Source organism: Monodelphis domestica, chromosome 2 (genome assembly GCF_027887165.1).
Source record: "Monodelphis domestica isolate mMonDom1 chromosome 2, mMonDom1.pri, whole genome shotgun sequence".
Lineage (NCBI taxonomy): Eukaryota > Metazoa > Chordata > Mammalia > Didelphimorphia > Didelphidae > Monodelphis > Monodelphis domestica.
Genome location: NC_077228.1, coordinates 472933827 through 472959499, shown reverse-complemented (window position 1 = coordinate 472959499; position 25673 = coordinate 472933827).

Genomic DNA, 25673 nt, shown 5'->3' with positions numbered 1-25673 from the left:
CTGAGATTGCAAGATGTAGTGAGTATGCTAAGCGCAGGGATTCTGAATTGGCTAATCAGCCATCAGTTCATGGTTTTCTACTTTGTATTCTTATTTCTAACAATCCTTAATAAACCTCATAAAATATAATGCTTTTATTATTAGAAATTACATTTAATTTTTATAAAATGAATTGGCAATTTTCAGATAAAGAAATCAAAACTATCAATAAGCATATGAAAAAGTGTTCTAAATCTCCTATAATCAGAGAAATGCAAATTAATCAACTCTAAGATACCAGCTCACAACTAGCAGATTGGCTAATATGACAGCAAAGGAAACCAATAAATGTTGGACTGAATGTGGCAAAGTTGGAATGCTAATGTACTGCTGGTAGAGTTGTGGATTGATCCAACCATTCTGGAAGGCAATTTGGAACCATTCCCAAAGTTTGTTAAAAGACTGCCTGCCCTTTGATCCAGCCATACCACTTTTGGATTTATACCCCAAAGAGTTAATAAGAAAAAAAGACTTGTACAAAAATATTTTAGCCATACTCTTTGTGATGGCAAAAACATGGAAAATGAGGGATGCCCTTCAACTGGAGAATGGTTGGACAAATTGTGGTATCTGTTGGTGATGGAATACTATTGTGCTAAAATGAATAATGAACTGGGTGAATTCCATGTGAACTGGAAAGACCTCCAGGAATTGATGCAGAGTTAAAAGAGTAGAACCAAGAGAACATTATATAGAAAGACAGATACACTGTGACACAGTCAAATATAATAGACTTCTCCACTAGCAGTAATACAATAATCAAGGACAATTCTGAGGGACTTATGATAAAGAATGTCATCTACATCCAGAGAAAGAACTGTGGGAGTAGAAATACAAAAGAAAAACCTGCTTGATCACATGGTTCAATGGGAATGTGATTGGGGATATAGACTCTAAAAGATAACCCTAGTTCAATATTAATAATATGGAAATTGATCTTGATCAATGACACATAAAACCCAGTGGAATTTCTCATTGGCTACAGGAGTAGGGTGGTAGCTGTGGAGGGAAAGAACATGATTCATGCAAATATGAAAAAAAATTCAAAATTAATTAATTAAATACATGAACTTGAAAAAATAAAATAAAATCACCCACGTTATAAATATAACAGTGATTTCCCTGAATGTCACTTCCAGAAGGCCAGAAATATTAAATTTCTGCCCTCTCCTAAGATTTTTAGTTATTCTTTGTGGCATTTTCAGTCCAGGCTGTGTTCAAATGACTCTATGTCATACTGATGGTGTTTCTCTAACTTTAAGGATAGACTTCCACACTTCATTTTCATTTAGTAACTAATAGATTAGATTTTACAAAAGAAATTAATTATTTTAAAAGATGTAATTATAAATATATATACTTTACTCTCCTAATAAAAGACTGTATAATTAAAAAATCTTGAACCCTTGGACTTCATCTCCCAGCATTCCTTTCCTCTTTCCTCCACTTTGGGTGCTTGCCTATTTTTTATGCCATCTGTCCTTTAGGTTAGTGGTTACTAAATGATCATATTTAAGCTCTGAGAGAAGGAAACAACATACAGGAAATAGTGCATTGGGGAAAAAATGATTGTTTCAGTCCAGCTAATTTTAAAGATGCAGTCTTTCTCCCTAAAGGAGCAGATCAAAGAAGGATACACTACTTGTGTTGTAGAAGTGCCTCCATGTTAGGTGATCGTGGCATTCTTCAAAGCCCCTTTATACTTAGTTTTTGTTTAAAATGTTCTATAGCTTGAAAATAAGCAGAGATGCATTTTTGTCACTGGATTTATCTCAAATTCAGATTGCATTTGCTATGGTTTCTAAGGTGATACAAGGAATAGCTTTTCATTTGATTCCCCAATATAATACAGTAAAAGACTCAAGACTCACTATATAACATTGTTACACACAATCCTATTTATACAGATAAAAATCACAATTATCTTCCAATACAAAGTTTTGCAGATTGAACAACATAAAGAAGAATTTGACGAAGTTTACCAAATATATCTTATTTATTTTTATAAAAGGTCTTATGTGACCTTTCTCAACCCACAAGTAAAAGAAGGGCAAAAAGAACTGATGGTAACTAGCTTCTATCTTGAACAGAGACTAGGTCTACACAATGCTTTCTAAGTGACATGGAGCTCAGAGGGATGAGACATGCGACTGACTGCTTGTCTGATTTTTATCAGACCTGAAATGTTTCTCTAATCAGAAAACTGTCCTGATCGGAAACTCTTCCAATGATTCTCTTATCAAACTGGTATCCATATAGAAAGTAACTCTAGGGTGCCTCCCACCATAGGTGACAGCCTTACTGGTCCAATTTCCTCTTAGTCTCTTATCACAAACAATACCTAAAATTGTATCATGGATAGTCACATAAAGGTTTAGTCAACCTATAGGTATATTGGTTGGCACAGACTTCATAAAAGGCAAAGGTATTGTTGATTTGATCATTGCAGAAAGTGGCAAGGTATATGGCAAGATGCCTGGGTATCTGGTATCTGAAGTATATTATGATCTTATCAAGTGTGCAAATTGGTCATATATAATGGGCTAGTTAAGTTTGTACCTGTTTAAGATGATTTAATGGTTCCTCCACTATCAGCATAAGTAAGAGGTTGACAAAGTAACCCAGTTATTTGTCATTTGTCTGTCAAGTCCTTGATATTTTCTATTGCTGTCCCCAGTGACTGCAATGCTCTCATTCCTTACCCAAATCTCTTGACTTTTCTGTTTTCCTTTAAAACTAACTCATCTCAGTTTTGGCAGGAAGGAAGCCTATTATCATACAACCTTGAACCCAAATTTCCACACAAGATTGTTTCCTATTTACATTTTTTATTGGAAAAATATTCCTTTAACTAGAAATTCTAGAAACATGAGTTCTCTCTGTGTCTGGAAAAACCTAAAGGTACAAATGTGTCAAAAACATAATTTAGAAATAATTCAACTTGAGATAGCCACCTGAACATGAAAGTAATTTGTGGAATCATATTTTATCATCTTATCTGGTTATTGGTAAACAATGATTATTTTGCTTAACATCTGCAAAGCAAGTGATATAAACAATAATTTTGAGAAATAGTTCAATGGCTACTGGTATAGAAGTTTATCAAATGTTTTTCATCCCTTCTTTCAAGGATAATGGAAATCTTAACTGTTGGATGACACATCCTATGAGTATAAAACTTGATCCATACTACCTCCCTAATTCCTTTTATATAAGGAAGGCAAGGCAGTAAGAAATAAAAAGGAAAGAGTTAAAGCCATCATAGATAGTGAATTAATATCTGTAACCCAATCCCAAATTCCATTGGTAGGGGAATCTCCTCATAAGTGCAGAATGAATGCCCTACCCCAATGAGGGGCTATGTGAAATCTGTGAGAGCAAAAGAGGAAAGAGTTGTTTGGTTCCCTTTGAATTTTCTTTCAAATAGTTATGGAGTAACTTTTGCCTCTCTAGGTGCTTTGGGTTTCAATCATTTTGGGGAAAGATGGAAGAGGCAATCAAACTGCTGAAGGAAAAGACTATGGGAAGACATAAGAGCAGTGGATAGTCTCGACAATGGCCTTAACCCCAGCTTGTTACATTAGAAACTTCAAACTCCCCCTTTGGTGAAATCTTGGGAGTCTCTCTTTTATCTGAGTGGAATGCCTCATCTGTATCATATGGTATATCTTATGCTGTGTATATTAGGGTCACAACTAAGTGGTTCAATGGATAGAATACCAGGCCTGGGGTGAAGAAGACCTGATTACAAATCTGGCCTTAGACCCTTACCAACTGTAATCCTGGACAAGTCACTTAATCACTCTTTACCTCAGTTTCTTCAGCTATAAAATGGGAGTAATAATAGCAACTATCTCTCAGTGTCCTTATAAGAATCAAAAGGGTGAAATAGCCAATAAAATACATAATAGTTGGAGATTTCAATATATATATCATTTAAAATACATAGTTTTTCTAGTTATATGTAAAAATGTTTTAACATCTTAAAATTTGGAGTTCAAAATTTTCTTCCTTCCTCCTCTCTCCCCTCACTAAAAAGACAAGCAATTTTATGTTATACATGTGCAGTCATGAGTCATGTAAAACATATTTTCTTATTTTTCTGTGAAGGAAAACACAGACAAAACAAATAAATAAATAAGAAAAGCAAAATAAATATATACTTTGATCTGTATTTAGATAACATCAGTACTTTCTCTGCAGATAGCACTTTTATCATGAGTCTTCCAGAATTATCTTGGATCATTATATTTCTGAGAACAGCTAAGTCATTCACCACTGATCATCATACAATATAATTGTTAATGTGTGCATTTTCCTAGTTCTCACTTCACTTTGTCTTAGTTCAGCAGGTCTTTCCTGATTTTTCAGAAAGCATACTGCTCATCATTTCTTTTATTTTTTTTAAATACTGACCTTCAGTCTTAGAATTGATACTCGGTATCCGTTCCAAGGTAGACGAGTGTGAAGGGTTGGGTAATTGGGAATGGCTTGTATAGCATTACAGAGCTCAGGTCTGTGAGGTCAAGTTTGAACCCAGGACTTCTCATCTCTAGGCCCGGCTGCCTATCCACTCAGCTATTTTTCTTTTGCCTTGTCATTTCTTATAGCACAGTAGTATGATGTCACAATCATATACAACATCTTTTTAAACCATTCACCAATTAATGCCACCACAAAAAAAGGCAGCTAGATGGCACAGTGGCTTGAGTACTGGGCTTGGAGTAAGAAAGATCTGAGTTAAAATTCAGCCTCAGACATGTAATAGCCATGTGACCGTGGGCAAGCCTCTTAATCCCATTTGCCTCAGTTTCCTCATTGATAAAATAAACTGGAAAAGAAATATCAAACAATTCCAGTATCTTTAGCAAGAAAACTTCAAGTGGGGTCACAAATAATCAGATATTATTAAAAATGACTGAATTACAACAAAAAGTAATAATAAAAATAGCTAATATTAGCATAGTTTTCAAAGATTTAAGTTCTACTAATTTTTTTACAAATGTTATAATTCTTATATTTATAGATAAAAAACCTGATGAAGAGAGAGTTTACTAGTGACTTACCCAAGGACATACATCTAGTAAATATCTGAGGCTGAGTGTGATCTTAGGTCTTTCTGAATTCAAGTCAATCACTCTATTTACTGTGCCACCTAATCAAAACAAATACAACAGTGATTTAGGAATAGGACTGTATGGGAATACCTAATTCAGGAATTATGACTTGAGTTGATCCTTGAACATGGCCAGGGATTTTAGAAGCCCTTGCCATCACACCTATCCATCTCATCTATTATTTAAACCTCCTTCCCCACCCACCCATCCATTTACAACATAAAACGAAGAGAAAGAAGAGAATGGCTAAGCATTTATAAAGTGTTTACTATGTGGTGTTTTACTATAGCACCAGAGTTCTATCTACTGTGCTACTGAGTTGCTTTTGTTAAAAATCACAAAATAAAAACAAACAAAAAAGATTATATTTGGATCATAATCATAAATTATTATTTCTCTTAGTTTGTTTGGAAAAAGCTTGACTATCAACCACAAAATATTGTCAATCTTCTATTTCAATGTAAAGCTGAAAATTACCCTGTTATACAACATACATAACAAATAGTTGTCTGGAATTTCTTTGAACACTATCCCTCCAATTCCCCTCTAAAATAGTCCTAATTATTAATAAGGACATTTTTCATTACATCCAAACTAAATATTTCTCTTTGCACCTTACACACTTTGTTTCTAGTTCTGTATTCTGGAACTGGGTAGGAAATCTAATCTATGTTCACTAAGATCTCTTCAGATATTTAAAAGGCAGGTATCATGACTAACTGCTCTTCCCAAGATTCTTTTCTCCAAGCTAAACAGCTCCTTTCTCTTTGACAGATGATATGGCATCAATTTGAGACTTATTACTACTCTCATGGCCTTCTAGATCATTTTTAATAGTATTTGTTAGACAAAGAACTAAGAACTGGAAATGATATTTCAGATGTAGCCTGACATAGAAGATTAGAGGGTATTTTGATTTCCTTTTGCTTGAAAACTATGACTTTCTTAATTCAGTTTAACATATTAACTTTTCCTTTCTCTGCAATATGATAATTCATATACCAAAATAGAGCCATAAAATGCTCAGATTTCTCCAAACTACTGTCTAGCTATGATACTTAAGACTAATTTTTAAAAAATATATATTTATTTATTTGGAATATTTTTCCATGATTACATGATTCATGATTTTTTTGACACTTCTTCCTTCCCCCCTGCCAAAGCTGATGAGCAGTCCTATTGGGTTATACATGTATCATTGTTCAAAACCTATTTTCATGTTATTCATGTTTTTAATAGAGTAATCTTTTAATGCCCAAATCCAAATCATATCCCCATTTAACCACATGATTGATCGTATGTTTTTCTTCTGTGTTTCTACTCCCTCAGTTCTTTCTATGTATGTGGATAGCATTCTTCCTCATAAGTTCCTTTGGCTTCTCCTGGATCATTATATTGCTCCTAGTAGAAAAGTCTGTTACATTTGATTGTGCCACAATGTTTCAGCTTCTGTGTACCATGTTCTCCAGGTTTTGCACATTTTTCTCTTCATCAATTCCTGGAGGTCTTTCCAATTTACATAGAAATTCTCCAGTTCATCATTACTTTTAACACAATAGTATTCCTTCACCATTAGATAGCACAATTGTTTCAGCCATTGCCCAATAGATGAACACTCCCTTATTTTCCTTTTTTTTTTTGCCACCACAAAGATCGTAGCTATGAATATTTTTGTACAAGTATTTTTCCTTATTATCTCTTTGGGGAACAAACACAGCAGTGCTATGGCTAGATGAAAGAGCAGGCATTCATTTAAAGCTCATTCTGGGCATGATTACAAATTTCCCTCCAGAACGATTGGATTAATTAACAACTACACCAGCAGTGTATTAGGGTCCCAATTTTGTCACATCTCCTCTAACATTTATTATTTTTTTATCATATTGGCCAATATGCTAGATGTAAGGTGGCACCTCAGAGTTGTTTTTATTTGCATTCCTCTAATCAGGAGGGATTTAGAACACTTTTTTTCTGTGATTGTAGATAGTTCTGATTTCTTCATTTGAGAACTGCCTATGCAAATTGCTTTACCATTTGTCGATTGAGCATGACTTGATTTTTTATAAATTTTACTTAGTTCCTTATATATTTGGGAAATTAAACCTTTGTCAGAGAGTTTTGTTATAATTTTTCCCCATTATGTTAATTTACTTCTAATTTTGGTTGTATTTATTTTGTTTATACAAAATCTTTTTTTAATTTGATGTAATCAAAATCATTCATTTTACATTTTGTAATGTTCTCTCTTTCTTGCTTGGCTTTACATTCCTTCCTTTCCCACAGAGCTGACAAGTATACTCTTCTATGTTCCCCTAATTTATTTATAATTTCATTATTTATATTTAAGTCATTTATCCATTTTGAATTTATCTTGGTATAGAGTATAAGATGTTGATCTAGACCTGATCTTTTCCATAATGTTTTGCATTTTCCCAGCAATTTTGGTCAAATGGTGAGTTCTTGTCCCCAAAGTTGGGATGTTTGGTTTTATCTCACACTAGTTTGCTGAGGACATTTACCCTTAGTCTATTGCATTGATCCACGCTTTTGTCTCTTAGCCAGTACCATATTGTTTTGATGACTACTGATTTATGATATAGTTTAAGACCTGATACTGCTAGTCCCCCTTCCTTCATTTTTTCCCATTATTTCCCTTTATATTCTTAATCTTTTTTTTCTTCTGTGAATCTTAAAAATTCTCAGACCCTACTTCAGGACATTTGGTTAAGACCATTCCCCATTTAAACAATGAAGGTACTTGATCAGGAATGTGGGAACTCTACTTCACCCATACTTAAGCATACTTTAGGGGAAGATAAAGTTGTAAACTCCTTACTGAACAATGAAAAGTACTTAACTCATACTCATATTGAGGCAAAATCCCTTAAGCTAAGTCTATTTTTAGATCTAATACAAAAAGGTGCTAAGTACCTATGAAAGTCAAGTAACTTGCAAACTTGCAAGGGGCAAAGAGGTGTGAACTTACTCAGAAGTTTTAGACTACTCAGGTGTGAATTACTCAAAAGTTTAGTCTATTCAGGTGTGAATTAAGAATGGTCTGTCCTTTGGAAAACGTCTACTGTAATTGGTAGATGTGAGAACTTAGGGGAGGTGACATAGGAGAAAATTCTCTTTAAAAGGAACTCTCTCTGAGAGAACTGGTGTGACTTGATGAAAATTCAGTTTGCCAAACCTGAATTGGAACTTGGACTAGTTGGAGTAGCTGGGTCTCTCTGAACACTAAAATCTTGCTTGGGGAAAATCTTGTGGTGAGTGGATCAAAGACTGACTGATATCTCTTAAGGCTTGGGCCTAGGCTGGCCTAGGCAGGCCTACCCCTTTTCTCATTATTTCCTATTATTCTCTCTTTCCCCTTCATTAATTCCTTAATTTGTATTAATTAAAATCTCCATAAAAATCCAGCTGACTTGGGTATATTTCATATTTGGGAATTTTTCCCTGGCAACCACTTTATATTTGATTTAACTTAAGACAATATCTTGAAATCATATTTCTGCAGTCACAGTTTATACCAACCACTCTTTTAATTGTTACAATTCCAGATAAACTTTATTATATTTTTTTTTCTAATTCCATAAAAAAAGTTTTTTGGTAGTATTATAATTAAAGTAGTGTTTGCCATAAACTGTGATAGTTAAAAGAGTGGAGGTCTTAAACTGTTACCACAGAAATATGGTTTCAAGACAGCATCTTGAGTTAAATCAAATATAAAGTGGTCTCCAGGGAAAAATTCCCAAATATGAAATATACCCAAGTCAGCTAGGTTTTTATAGAGATTTTAATTAAAACAAATAAGGAAATAATGAGAGAGAGAGAGAGTAAGAGGAAACAATGAGAAAAGGGCTAGACCAGCCCAGGCCAGCCTAGGCCAGCCTAGGCCCAAGCCCTAAGAGAGAGATCATTCAGTCTTATATCCACTCACCACAAGATTTTCCCCAAGCAAGGTTTTAGTGTTCAGAGAGACCCAGCTACTCCAAGTAGTCCAAGCTCCAATTCACCTTTGGCAAACTGGATCCCCAGATGCCTTTTTTGACCTCCTTTTAAAGAGAATTTTCTCCTATGCCACCTCCCCTAAGTTCTCACATCCACCAATCACAGTAGATGTTTTCCAAAGGACAGACCATTCTTAATTCACACCTGAGTAGACTAAACTTTTGAGTAATTCACACCTGAGTAGACTAAAACCTCACACCTCCTTTGTTAAGGCTTGTCCCTTACAAGTTTGCAAGTTGCCTGACCTTCATAGGTACTTAGCACCTTCCTAAAATAGACTTAGCTTAAGGCTTTTGCTTCACTATAAGTATGAGTTAAGTACTTTTTCATTGTTCAGTAAAGAATTTACAACTTTATCTTCCCCTAAAGTATGCTTAAGTATGGGTGGAGTAGAGTTCTCACATTCCTAACTAAGTCCCTTCATTGTTTAAAATGGGGAATGGTCTTAACCAAGTGTTCTGAAGTAGGGTCTGAGAATTTTTAAGATTCACAGTAGTTTGATAGGCATGGCATTAAATAAGCAAATTAATTTTAGTATGATTTTTTAATTATACTAGTTTATCCCACCTGTGAGCAATTAATGTTTTTCCAATTATTTATATCCAGTTTTAATTGTGTAGAAAGTGTTTTGTAGTTGTGTTCATATAATTAAGGCTGATTTTTAACCTAAAATTTGAACAAAATATGGAAAAAATGAGCAAGATTTCTCAGCATACTGACATCTTTTTAGATCCAGATTATATAATTTAATAGCTGAATTTGATAAAAATGTGGTTTGTAGTATTTAATCAACTATATTTTATTATAGCTATTTCTATTGACTGACATCAATATTAGGGAGCTATGTATATTATTGTATTATATGTAAATAATCTCTATAAATAATGTATATACTACTATAATTAGTATAGCAACATAATGATAGAGTAAATATTAAGCATAGCATGTATATATGTTGTGCATAAAATTAGGTTATAGATTAGAGTAGGGACTTAGAGAATAGTTATAATAAGTAGGGATTAGATTAGTGATACTTTAAGTTAAGCATAGTATAGATAATTAATTATAATTAGAAATATACAAGCTGCATTTGTAGATAGTAAACATTTGATTGTTTATTGTAAAGCTGATGCTGAAATTGTGTTTAATAGAAATATATATATATATAATATATATACATATATATATAGGTAAAATAGTTTGAAAATAATTCTAAATATATAAACTAGGAAAAGTGTTTGTATTCATTTAACTTAGCAAGAGTAAGTAGTATTAGCAATAAGATTCAAATTTCTTTATAATGGTTTTGTTCAAACATTTATTGTACTGAATTTATTGTAAAACCCTAAAACTACCCTTGCCTAAACTTCCCTGAAAAGAATTCCTTAGATTCTTTAGAGTAGATAAAGTTAGCATAGAATAGTGATAGAACAATTGAGGGACATTTATTAATTTGGGGGGGGGATAGTTAGTAATTAGAGTTAGTAGATTGGTAAGTATAATAAAAATAAGTGACCTTGGGAAAGTCACAACGAAAAAAGGGGACAATTGTGGAAAGGAAAACTGAAGCAACTTTTGGACTTTCTGCCACTCAGGTGGAACAAACAGCAGTTAGAATGTTAGAGAGAATTGACAAAAATGACAGTTGATATGGGGAGGGGATCTTGGAGAGTGACAGTTGGTCTCAAGGCTCTCTCTTCCTGGCCCTAGGCCTAGAAGGAGCCTCTCTCCATGTCTCAGGATAGAAGTTCCTCTATTCCTAGATTTTCCCAACTGTGTTCTCTACCTGGATTTCTGTGTTTGCAGCATTGAACAAAAAGGATTTAAGAGGAACAGTTTGAACTGTAAGGCTGGTCTTTAGGGGTGTCAGCCTGAAGGGGCAAGCCCAACCAGCTCTTAAGGTCAGAACCATTTCTTTCTCTTGCTTTTGGATGCATGAATGGAATATGGATGTCATCTGAAGGAATACCCCTGCTTCCTAGAAGTACCAAATTGACCATTTTTGTGAATGAATTCCATATTTGGTGATAAAACTTCTAAGGAGCAGGGGTTTTCCTTCAGATGACACCGATATCCCATTCATCTGTTTTGCTTTAAATTTTTGCTTCCCCTTTTCTATTTCCTCTTCATTCTAAGAAAGAGATAAATTTAAGTCATCAATAGTTGCCAATGTTAAAATTAGCTCAGGCCTTTATAAGGTCACTAGTTTTGCAGCAATATCTGCCTAGGCTATTCCCTCTAGGGACAGAGTTAGTGTCACCTATATGGGCAGGGTAATGAAATACAGCTAGGGCTTCAGGGAGCTGAAAGGCAGAAAGAACTTCATTAATAATTTCTGCATTTTCTACACATTTTCCAGCTGATGTTAAAAATCCCCTTTGAAGCCATAGCATACCCATTACATGACATATTATAAATGCATATCTAGAGTCTGAATAAATTATTGCCTTCCTATCATTGGCAATTATAAAGGCATGCTTCAGCGCTATCTGTGCTGCACCCTGAGCATTTATACTTGAGGGCAGTGAAGCAGACCACACAGTGGAAAATTATGTAACTACAGCAGCTCCAGAGTAGCATATGCCATCCCTCATGAAAGAAGAACCATCAGTTAATAAGAATAAGTCTGGATTGTGTAAAGGAGTGTCCAGGAGGTTATCCTAAGACTTTTTAGCCATGGACACTAAAGATACACAACTGTGCAATGTTTCTTCTGAGACTGGTAAATCAGGAAGCATGTTTGCAGGATTTAGAACTGTACAACATTTTAAGGTAATATTCTTTTTACCTAATAAAGTTACTTTGTACCTAGTAAGTCTTTGATAAGAAAATGCCCATGTTCTATGCCTTAGCAACAAAGCTTTGACTTCATGTGCACTTATTATGGTTAATGGGCATCCCAATATTAAATCAGCAGATTTAGTTACCAGTAAAGTTGTGGCTGCTATGCCTCTAATTTTTCTGATATTTTTGAACTTTGACCATGTACTAGGTCTATCAGAGCTAGCTCTCATTATTTTAAGTAATGCCATCCTAGTCTGGCATGGTCTTAAGTAGTCTTACTCATTGTTGGGGGACCCTCTTGGGTCTTCCTTGTGCCTGTGAATTGTCTCCTACCCTGAACCTGATTAACAAGAGAGGAGATTTTATTTTTCTCTCTTTCTCTCAAAAAAAGCTTAGAGGAAAATTTCCAGATTCTACCATATAGGATCATATGTACAACAAACATTATTTTCAAGCTTTTTAATACCTACAATAGGCTAATTTTCAAAAGGAAGAGGTTTTTGCTTGAAACTCTCAAAATCAGGGGGGTTGAAAGGTATATAATGTCTTAAGGACACCACATCTCTGTTTTTATTGAAGGTGGGTACTTCATTTAAAGGGAATAGGAATTTAATTGCGTTATTTGTAATTTCTGCCTCTTTACTGGATGTTTGGGTTGCTATGTAGCAGGTGAGGGAAGGGAAAAGAGTAGATGAGCTAAGAGGGCTTGGTCTGGGGATGGGGAGGCAGGACTTCCAAAAGCTGAACAAGACAAGAGATTATATATTCAGCTTAAGTCATAGTCTGGGCAGGTTTGAATGGAGAGGAATCTTCCTTCTCAATTTTGAAATTACTCAAGTGTTTCTCAATGCTGTCTATTTGAGTCTGTGGTTTAATCATGGTAAACTTGTGTTTATTTTTCTTGAGGAGAAAATATGCTATGAATAAGAGCCCTCCGAGGAACCGTGCTAAATAAAGCCATTCTGAAGCACTGAACAGTTCAAACTCAGTAAAATTATCTAGGAACAAAAGCTGTTTCAAATAGAGGGCAAGCCATTCCCTCATTGCCAGCATGATTTAATATACCATTCTTAGACAGTCCCTCTTAGCTAGTTTAAAAAAATGGAGGGTGGCTGAAAGCCTTCAGCTAAAAAAAAAGGCAAAAGCTTTCTCCCCACCCTCACATTCAGGAGTTTTGAAGCCCCCCTGGGTTAGTTTAAAATTGACTTGAGAGCTTAATGGGGGTTGGCAGCAAGGAAGGAGGCCAGGATCTCCTGCTCACCACACATCTCTGCTGCACTGCTAGGCTGCTGCTAGTCTAAAAAGTCATTTTAGCTCCAAACCAGAAATTCAAGCAGTTACCACACACTTGAGACCTGGCTGTAGCCAGCCATAAGGGGGCCAGTTACTTAGCTTCTCACCTTCCACACCAGGGGAATCCTCAGTGCTCTGAGGCAGCAGCAAGGAATGCTAGTGCAAGAAGATGGGCTTGGCTGGGGTGCAGTGGGAAGCAAAGTAGACAGGCAGAGATTCCACTACTTGGCCCTGTGATTCCCTGGAGGGGAAAGGTGAAAAAGCAGTGGCAAGAGAAACACAGTTTTAATCTATTCCCTTAGAAAGAAGTAAGGATCCTAAATTCTAGACTTCATGTTACCAAAAAATGTAAGATTTAAATCAATATCAATAACTCCAGGTATTAATTTTATAAAGTTTATTAGTAAACACTTGAAGTAGAAGGAATAAAAAGGAAACAGAATTATAAAAACCTTATTATCTATCAAAAATAAGGCCACATGAGTAAATATTCCTGCCTGGCCTAAAGCCAGCTTCTGCAGCCACAATCTCAGAAAGAGAGAGAGAGCGAAGGTGGAGCTACACAATATTTATAACTTCCCTACATTAGCCCATAATGTGAGAAGGAACATGGGAAGCTGGGATTTAGAGTCCTGGGTAGAAAAATCTAATTATACAGCTCTCTTCTCACCCCAGTGCCCCAGATGTTCTTTGACTAACTTTTGGGTTTTTCTTTTTTTGAAAGCTGGTTCTCTGTCTCCTTGGTTGTTCTTTCACTCCTGTATTCATTTTATTGTGATATTTTAATCTTTATCAAAGAGGATTCCCATGGTGGCACAGAGCTGCTCTGGATTATTCCACCATCTTGGCTCCGCCCCCAGAAGTTCCTATGTGTTATTAGTATCTTCATATTATAGGTGAAGCAACTAAGGTGGACAGAAGTTGGGTAACTTTTCCAAGGTCACTCAGATAATATGTGCTTGAGGCCAAATTAGAATTCAACTCATCTTGACCTTAGGATCATTACTTTGTCCTTTTATCTATTGATACAAAATTATCCAAGACAGACACAAATACTTAAGGTACCTTTCTCTACTGATAATTCTTCCAAGTGACCATTAGTTAGTATGTTTCAGTTTAGTATTCTGCCATTTTAAGAATCTAACTTACTGTTACCTAGACCATATTTTTTTGTATATGTGAATAGTATTAGATAATTTAACAAATAATTTGCTAAAATAATTTCTACTGTATTCCCTTTTTTAAAAAATTGTTTATACCTACTTAAAAAAGAAATAAATTTAGTCTTATATGATGTTTTCTTGATGAAGACTAATTAGACTTCTGTGATCACAGCTTCCTTTTGTATATGCTCAATAATCATTCCTTCAACAATAGTTTATCATGAATTGAAATACAATTTGTCAACCTAAATTTTACCAGTAATTCTTATTTTACTATAATTAAAGTTAGATACATATATAAAATATCTCTATCTATCTATATGAAATATTTTTCCTTTGCTCCTGTCTTTTATATGCATTTTTAAAAAGCTTCATGAGTTTCTTGTGTATAGTTTATTTAGCAGCTTTTTAAATTTTCTCCTTCATTATAATAAATAAAACAAATATTTAAATCTTAATTATTGAAACTCCCCACAGGTTTATTATTAAGAAACTTAAAGTTTATTGTTAAAATATGTCAATCTATTAATGGTGGAAAATAGCACTTGACTTATCTACTTCATATAGTTATGATGATTAAATTATAAACTGAATGTGAAGACTTTTGATAAATTACAATGCAAACTGAAAATATGTTGTTTATGATGACAATAAAGAGATAATGTCAATAGATTTTTATTCATTTGTTTAAGGAAGAAAATAGGTTTAATAATTATATCTTCTTAAGTTTGCTGATAACTTCTAAAATCTTCATTTTACACAGCCATTCCCTCAGGCTTAGGAAATTTAATAATGGTTTTCACTTAGTGAACAGTATTTCTTATATGCGTTTAAATAACTACTTAGCTGACTAAGTCGAATTCATTTGACCTTATACTCTTGGGATCTATAACAGTGTAAGTCAACATCACCAGAAACTTGATGCAAATTCTACAATTTTGGAGAAGGAAAGTGCCTCTATCTCTTCAGGTGAATTTCTGGGTAACACATATTCCCCTTCACATGACCTCCAAATTCTAAAAGCAAGTTCAATAATTGGGGTCAAATTCTTCTCAAAATCTATGAAGAGAAAGTTAAATGCACTGACAGATGTTCTTTCTTATTTAACTGCATTTAGAGGCTAACTTCCCTTAAAGGAGATGTAATTACAATATTCATTACCTTGGAAATTGGTAAAACTCAATACAAGAACCTTGAGGGACCAATAGTTATACAATAATAAATGAAAATTTCCCTTAGAAATCAAACTGCTGCCTGAATATATTTCTGTATCAGGGGATATGCCATTATTATTAAAATAAGCCATTTAGCTAAAAACATTTAAAGACTACCATTTTTTTTGTCAGAAAGGAAACAATGTTTAAATATTTATCTTGCGGGAAGGTGCAGGAGAATATACTTCAGGTGGATATTGAAAATGATTACTTTTGCTGATTATAAATACTTCTTCCCCCCCACATACCTAATTTGGGTCAATGGCACATATAACTTGCTGTGATTGTTCCAACCACATATTCCTTGTTGGGCCTTTTCCAGGCTCATCATACAGTATTTCATATCCCAGTCCATCTGGCAACTGACAGAACAGGGCAAAGGTCAAGGGCCAATTGAACAGAGAGTAGTAGGCTTACTGCCTTATCTCTTAATGTCCTTCACGATGTTTTACGTATTTTTTAAAAGACTACTACTTCATTTCATGAACTTGTCAATTTTAGTTGCCTAGAAACATTTAAACTCCAACAAGCCTTTACTTCATAATGTTTTATCTGGAAGGTTTGACCTTTTCAATTCCATAAGTGCAAACTATCCCACATTAAGGGAGAGAGAAACTTACATTTATATATATATATATACATATATATATATATACATACATATATAATATATATGTGATATATATTATATATGTATATATGCATATATATTATATGTAAAGCATTGAAAGGAAGTAATAATACTTGGTCAAAAAAAGCAAGTCTTCAAATACCAATGATTAATCATACACACAGATAATTTTTCTGAAGTTAATATACAAGCTTTGTTTATCCTATAGGGTTTTAAAATAAATCATAAAAATCATAAAAAATCATAAAAAGCCAGAATTTTTTCAAACGTTAATTTTTGTAAATGATAAAATGGAAACTAAATGTTCAATTAGAGGTTCTTAGTGCCAAATTTTTTAGGGTGCACAGGGGTTATAGCTCACTTTTCAATGAGCAGTAATGATTATAATAATGCAATTCATCTAAGATATCTAAAAATAAAATATTACTATTATATTTTTATTTAAACTAAAACAGAAGTTTGTAAAATAAAATGCAATAATTTTCTATTATCAATGTTTAGTAGATTTTTTTGTTTGTTTGCTTGACATTTCCCCCCCCCCAAACAATAAAATTTAATTTAACCTATTTAAATGACAAATGTACTTCATAATCTAGGAAACATGTCATCTCTTTGGCACACATTGACTGTGACATTTGTTTCTTTGTGCCCTAGGTAACTGTTTCTGAAAGTCAAGAAGTTGCAGAGTAGATTCTGATCTTCAGAGGCAGGGTAAGTTTTCCCATAAAAATACTATATTCCAATGAAATAAAAAGAATTATAAAAAGGATTACTTTTAAGTGAAGGCATACAATCACAGTATCTTTGATTCAGAGCCAAAGGAGTAAATATTAGAATTTATATATAATGAAGGCCTCATGTTATCTATGAGTAAACTAAATCTCAAGAGGGGTGTCCAAGGTTACATGGGCTCTGAATTGTCAAATTTGAGTTTTCAGTTCCAGGGTTCCTACTTAAGTTCTAATTATGTTTCTATAGCACAATGCTGTTTAAAGAAGAATTTAATATTTATTTTTATAAGGATTTAAAATTATGAATGGATTGGATATCTTTTTGTAAAGGTAAGTGTGAAACAAATATATACCTTTTTTCTAGTTATTTTTCCTGCTTATGTTAATTATGTAATTAGGGATGGGAGAAAGTGAAAATAGGTTACACCCTATAATCAAAGTGGTGATCAATTACAGTGGCCAATTTAAAATTATACTCTAATTTAATGCCATAATTAAATATTAATTGTGGTAAATTATTCAGAAAATCATACTTTAAAAATACACTGTGTATTTTTAAGATTATTTTTCATGTTTTCCAGAAAAAAATGTTTATGTCAAAAATGAAAAACACTGAGGAGTTAATAATACAGTTGGAAGGAGTCTCAGAGGTAATTTTGTTAACACCCTCCCCTTCCTTTTACAGAAGACAAGTGAGACCTTGATTGTTTATGTGAAATGCCCTACATCATGTGAGAAACATGGTCTAAAGAAGAATTTGAACCCAGAGCCAATAGTCTTTCTTCTGTTCCTTCCTGCCTCAAAAATTTGACTCAAGCAAATATCTTTCAATTTTTGAACAAACTCTGCCATTATTTATACCATGCCCAAACAAATGTAACTATTGGCTACTCTGAATATAGTCTAAGCATTGTGAATTATGCATTGTGTAGGTGAAATCTTTTTCTTTCACAGAAATGCCATTTCATTCAGCATACCAAAAAACAAGATCATCTCTCTTGCCAATCATACTCAGGGGAAGGGAGCAGTTCTTTGACCCTAGCATACTGTACATAAATCATGATAAAGTGAGGCCATTTTGGTACTCTTGGAGTTTGAAGGACAAGAACCAAGCAACTATATAAATATATAAACACTATCTGTCTGGTTGGTTCTTATCCTTTGTACTCCAAGAGTACTAAAATTTTATAATTCTTTGATTCAGCTGAGATGAAAATTTTAATGGAAAGGGAGGTAGATATATAAACTGTCTTCTTATCTATCTGAAACCCCTTTCTCTGGTCAGATCCAGGTCTATATATATATACCTCCCAGCTCAACAAGTTTGTCCATGAACTGGGAAGGACTTTCACTGATCTTTTGTCTGAGATCTTCAAATTTTGTGTAGGAACTAGGTCTGTCAGAACACTCTCTCATGGCTCTTAGTAATGCCTCCTTAGCCTGGCACAGTCTTGTGTAATCATTTTCATTATTTACATTCCCTCATGGTCCTTGCCTGGGCCAAATAACTGCTCCCCTTTGATGAGCCTGAATGGCAAGAGAGATAATCTTATTTTTCTCCCTTTCTGTTAAGAATGTCTGTAATAAATTTTCAAAGTCAATCCAGATGGGTCCATATGTTTGACAAATATTCTCTTGCTTTTTGATAACAACTATAAGAATACCTCGTATTCTGCTTAAATTTCTCAACATCTTGGGGGGTGAATGGTGTATGATGTCTTACAGAAACTAACTATTCTTGATGATTGATTAAAGGTGTGTTTCTTTTAAAGGGAACACGCTTGTAACTAGATTATTTCTTGTTTCTTTCTCTTGGTTTCCTGTTTGAGTTGTCATGGAGTAGGTGAAAGGAGCAGGAATAGTAGGAACAGAAAGAGATATGGGTTGTTTAGAGTGAGAGGTAGTTTCAGTAGATTGAGAGATAATTTGGACTAGTTGAGAAATGTAATTTTCAAGATATTCTATCTGAGTCTTCATTAAGCTATCTTTTCATTTTTTCTTGTTGGAGAGAAATAAGGAAAACTATTTGGTAAATTTGTAAGGATCCTATTAGAGCGAATAATTCCAGAAATGGATAGTTTAAAAGAAAGTGAGGAAAATAATCAGAACAGTAAAAGATTAATCAAACTCTTAACTGGTTCACTAAGAAATGTAGGGGTTAAAATTAGGAACTTGACAAAGATAGGAGAGCAATTTAACAAATTTTTGTTTTCATTGAGAAAAATAGTAAATACGGAAAGATATAAAAGAGAGAGATTTAACTATCTATCCTACTACTACCTTCCTAAAACCTACCTTAATCTTCTTATAACAATGCATAAACTACCTAAAAACTATCATTTGAGAGAGTCACATAATATATAAATAATATATAAAAAATAACTCTTCAGTCTAGCTAATCAGGCCAAACCTAGACTATTTACATACATATACATACATACATATATTCTAACTAATTCACTAAACAATGGACACCTACCAACCCACACGCTCTCCTTCAATCAGATTCTATAGCAGTCAACTGTCACCAGCAACTGCCAGCAGGACTCTGCCCTGAGGAAACTAAGAAGGAAAACCTTTCTCATATTTTCTGCTTGCCTTTTTCTCTCACAGTCAAACTGTCATTCTTACATCACTTCCTCTATGAGAGCAGTTTTTATTTTCTTTAACTGTGGGCTGGTATCCATGGTAACAGAACCGCTTATCTTTGGACTTGGCTCTCTGTCCACTAAGCCAGCCAGCTATTTCCCCAGTTAATTTGGAGCAAGGGATTAAGAATTCCCTTTTACAGTTTTAACTGTACATATACCTGTGTCATGAATGGATAGATAGATAGGTAGGAAAAAAAATATATATATATGCACATAGTTCTTTATATAAATTCACATTGTGCAAATTTGACTTTATCCAAATAATTCTGAGTATTTAGTATTCAAAAATCCCTCCTCTGTAAAATTTACTGTACAATACTCGCTCTTTCTCTCCTCCTTTGGTCCTTCACTAGGTGTTCCTTGACCTCCCACCTCCCACACCCCCAAAAATTCAGTAAAAAGAATTCTAAAAAATCTTCAAGTAAACCAGAAGAATGGAGAAAGATTGCCCCTGCTGCCACTGAAACAGTGATTTGGCTTGAGATCTCTGATATGGAGAGGAATCAGGGACATTTGACTTACTCCACTCACCTGCTACCATGTCCATTTCCCCAAGTAATTATCTTCCACCACTCTTTACTCAGATAAAATTGTGTCGCTGCTACTATTTGACATTGTACTAGAAACACTAGCAGTAGGAATTAGAGAAGAAAAAGAAATTGAAGGCATCAAAATAGGCAAGGAGGAGACCAAGTTATCACTCTTTGCAGATAACATGATGGTCTACTTAAAGAATCCTAGAGATTCAACCAAAAAGCTAATTGAAATAATCAACAACTTTAGCAAAGTTGCAGGATACAAAATAAACCCACATAAGTCATCAGCATTTCTATATATCTCCAACACAGCTCAGCAGCAAAAACTAGAAAGAGAAATTCCATTCAAAATCATCTTAGATAAAATAAAATACCTAGGAATCTATCTCCCGAGACAAACACAGGAACTATATGAACACAACTTCAAAACACTCTCCACACAACTAAAACTAGACTTGAGCAATTGGGAAAACATTAACTGCTCATGGATAGGACGAGCCAATATAATAAAAATGACCATCCTACCCAAACTTATTTATCTATTTAGTGCCATACCCATTGAACTCCCAAAAAATTTCTTTACTGATTTAGAAAAAAAACATAATAAAGATCATTTGGAATAACAAAAGATCAAGGACATCCAGGGAAATAATGAAAAAAAAAAAACACAAATGATGGGGGCCTTGCAGTCCCAGACCTTAAGCTATATTACAAAGCAGCAGTCATCAAAACAATTTGGTACTGGCTAAGAGACAGAAAGGAGGATCAGTGGAATAGACTTGGGGCAAGTGACCTCAGCAAGGGAGTATATGATAAACCCAAAGATCCCAGCTTTTGGGACAAAAATCCAGTATTCGATAAAAACTGCTGGGAAAATTGGAAGACAGTGTGGGAGAGATTAGGAATAGATCAACACTCACACCCTACACTAAGATAAATTCAAAATGGGTAAATGACTTAAACATAAAGAAGGAAACCATAAGTAAATTGGGTAAATACAGAATAGTATACATGCCAGACCTTTGGGAGGGCAAAGACTTTAAAACCAAGCAAGACATAGAAAGAATCACAAAATGTAAAATAAATAATTTTGACTACATCAAATTAAAAAGCTTTTGTACAAAGAAAACCAATTTAACTAAAATCAGAAGGGAAACAACAAATTGGGAAAAAATCTTCATAGAAACCTCTGACAAAGGTTTAATTACTCAAATTTATAAAGAGCTAAATCAATTGTACAAAAAAATCAAGGCATTCTCCAATTGATAAATGGGCAAGGGACATGGATAGGCAGTTCTCAGATAAAGAAATCAAAACTATTAATAAGCACATGAAGAAGTGTTCTAAATCTCTTATAATCAGAGAGATGCAAATAAAAACAACTCTGAGGTATCACCTCACACCTAGCAGATTGGCTAACATGATAGCAAAGGAAAGTAATGAATGCTGGAGGGGATGTGGCAAAGTAGGGACATTAATTCATTGCTGTGAACTGATCCAACCATTCTGGAGGGCAATTTGGAACTATGGCCAAAGGGTGACAAAAGAATATCTACCCTTTGATCCAGCCATAGCATTGCTGTGTCTGTACCCCAAAGAGATAATGGACAAAATGATTTGTACAAGAATATTCATAGCTGCGCTCTTTGTAGTGGCCAAAAATTGGAAAAAAAGGGGATGCCCATCAATTGGCAAATGGCTGATCAAATTGTGGTATATGTTGGTGATGGAATACTATTGTGCAAAAAGGAATAAAAAAGTGGAGGAATTCCATGGAGACTGGAACGACCTCCAGGAAGTGATGCAGAGCGAGAGGAGCAGAACCAGAACATTGTACACAGAGACTGATACACTGTGGTACAATCAAAGGTAATGGACTTCTCCATTAGTGTCAAAGCAATGTCCCTGAACAATCTGCAGGGATCTAGGAGAAAAAACACTATTCATAAGCAGAGGATAAACTGTGGGAGTAGAAACACGGAGGAAAAGCAACTGCCTGACTACAGCAGTTGAGGGGACATGACAAAGGAGAGACTCTAAGCGAACACTCTAATGCAAATATTAACAACATGGCAATGGGTTCTAATAAAGAACACATGTGATACCCAGTGGAATCACGCGTCGGATATGGGGGTTGGGGGGGAGGAAAAGAAAATGATCTTCGTCTTTAATGAATAATGCTTGGAAATGATCAAATAAAATATTATAAAATTTAAAAAATTGTGTTTAACTATGGCCCTTATACATTTCTAGTCCCCCCTTGTGTCTCTGGCAGGCCCCTACATGCCTGTTCATAGGCCAACATTCCTTTTTCTCCTCTCTCTGTCCCACTTCCCAAATGTTCCTGAACCAGAGGACAGGCCCTTCTCTCCATGGGGCCCCTTTCTGTCTTCTTTCCTTTCCTATATCCTCAAGAAAATTTAGTGTAGGTAAAAATTTCACCATATAAACAAAATGAGAACTACTTTTACATATTTTAAAAGAATTCTGTACACACAGACAATCCTACTGCAGCAACCTCCAATATTATTTCCTTTTAAAAAGATTATGCATTTTCCCCAAAATTTCTTCAGACCATTTCCTACTTCATGAGTCTTCAGGAAAGACTGTGAATCTTGAAATTTCTCAGACTTGTGAATGTTAAAAAATTCCCCATTTGGGAATTTTTCATTGGGACAATTCCCTATTGGGTCTATTCCCCATTTTAAACAGTGAAGCTACTTAGATCTAAAATGTGAGAACTCTACTTAGATCAAAAATGTGAAGACCTCTACTCCACCCGTACCTAAGACTGCTTTAGGGGAGAAAACTCCTTGCTGAACAATGAAAAATACTTACACCCATACTTAAGCCATGCCTATTTTTAGAATTAATACAAAGGGGTGCTAAGTACCTATAAAGGTCAGGCAACTTGTGAACTTACAAAGAACAAAGAACTGGGAAACTTACTCAGAGCTTTCCTGGTGTGAATTACTCAAAAACCCACACCTTCTTAGGTGTGGACTAAGAATGGTCTGTCCTTTGAAAAATGTCTACTGTGATTGGTAGAGGTAAGAATTTAGGGGAGGTGACAAAGGAAAATTTCCCTTTATAAGGAAAGGAAAAGCTGAAAAATGGGATATCTCTGGAGCTCTCAAAAGACAGTCTCTAAGGAGGTTGTTGAGAGAAGGACAATCTCTAAGGAGGTCTCTCAAGGGAGGCTGACTCTGGCTGGAACTCCCTCTGGGGAGACTCTGTCCCCTTGAATCCTTGCTTGAACAGATCTTCTGGTGAGTAATTAAGGACTGACTGATCTTTTCTTTCAGGGCTTAGGTCTGGGTTGGCCAGGGCTGCCTGGGCTGGCCTATTCCTTTCTCATTTATTTCCTTTCTCTCTCTCTCTTTCTTTAATTCCTCATTGTATTATTAATTAAATTCTCTATAAAACCCAGTTGACTTGGGTTTATTCATAATTGGGAATATTTCCCTGGCAACCACCTTATATTTGATTTAAAACAAGACACTGTAGTGAAAACTTATTTTCTGCTGTCACAACTTACTCACCCACTCTTATATTTATCACAATTTATATCTTCAACCATTTTAACTATTACAGTTTACGTCTCCCACTCTTTTAAATGCCACAAGACAAAATAGAAACTCCCCTCCTAACCCATACACAATAGAAGTGCTGATTTTTCACTCAACAGTCAGTTAATGAGGGAATGCCCAACAAGTGGGAAATGACTAAAGAGGTCAAGGGATATGATTGTAATGGAATATTATTGGTTCATAAGAAATGATAAAGATAACTATTCAGAAAAAATAGGAAAGCATTATATGAAGTTATTCAAAGTGGAGTTAGCACAACCAGGGGGAATAGAATATCACATGGAGTAAAAAAAAATATTGTATGATGATCACCTGTGAATCTCTTAATGCAAAGATCCAAGATGATTCCAATGAAATGCTATTCCATTGGATCATGATAAAATAATAATTTCCCAAACACAGAAGTGCTGATAGCATCTGGATTCAGATAAAAGTATTAGAATTTTAATTTTTTATATATGTCTTCTTTCATAACATAATGATTGTGTAAATATATATGAAATGATAACATATGTATAATCTATATCACATTACTTGTTATCTTAGAGAGAAGGGAGAGGAAAGAGAAAGGGAAAGAATTTGGATCACAAAATGTAAGAAAACAAATATGAACTGTTCAACCATTTTGGAGACAAATCTGGAATTATACCAAAAGAGTTTTAAAACTGTGTATACTTTTTGACCCAGTAATACCCCTATTAATAATTTCTTTTGAAATAATCAGGAAAAAAATAAAAGAAAATCTGTGTTCTAAAATATTTATAGTATCTCTCTTTGTGGTAGCAAATAATATGAAATTGAAAGGATACTCATCAATTGAAGAATGGCTAAAAAATACAGGCATATGAATGTCACCATTTGAAAGTAGGAACAGGTTAATTAAATAAAACATAGAAGGATCAATGTGAAGTTATAAAAAGTGAAATGAATAGAACCATGAATGCATGATAAACACCAAAGAAATTGTATTTGAAGAATGACTTGTATATGTCTACCTCCAGAGTAAGAACTGATAAATGTAAATAAATAAGACATTATTTCATAAATTCTTATGTCTTTTTGTCAAATTATGCCTTCTCTAATATGGGGAGTATATGGTGGTAGTCTCTCGGTAACCGAGGATGACAATTGTCTTTGTGCGTTTTTGTGCACAAAGACACTTGTGCATGAAGATTTAAGTGGAAAAGTCGATGCACAGAGACAGTCCCACTCTCTTGGCATTAGAAGCCTGGGTTCAATGGCATGAAAAGTCATTACACCTGGAGACTTCCTCAACTGCATTGGATGGCCATGTTGTCTTTTGTGCTCCAACATGCCCTAAGCCCTCTACAGTGCTTTGCTGCATCACCATCTCAGCTATTGAACCTTCTTGTTGGTTTCTTCCACTTGTTCCACTGAAACAGTCTTCACATGCTGGGTGAGCAAAGCACTAGTTCACCAGGGGTCAATGACCCAATGGCTACCCTCACAAGGTTTAGCGGGCCTTTCAAAGCCGTTGCCCGGGGTGTGGCCTCTGCCACATACTAGCAGCTACTGGAAGCCACAAGTGAGAGCTGGGTGTCAAGTGAGGGTCAGAGGCTGGAGAGCTGCCCTAAGAGGGCACGACAAACCCTCCATACCAAAGATATTACTCCTCCCTGAGCACCCCATACACCCCAGGGAGTATATGGAGGTAAGAAATTACCAGAGAATTTTAATGTAACAAATAAAAATGCATAAATATTTTAAAAGAGGAAGATGAGGGATGTTATAGGAAGAGGGCTACAATATTTAAGCAATTGATGAAAATATAATTTTTGAGGAAATTTATATATTCAGTTTTGATATTTTGTATAAAGAGATATGTGATTTATGTCTTTAGGTGTATTAGACAATAAATATTAAAAAAGAAAATAAATGCTATTTTTCTA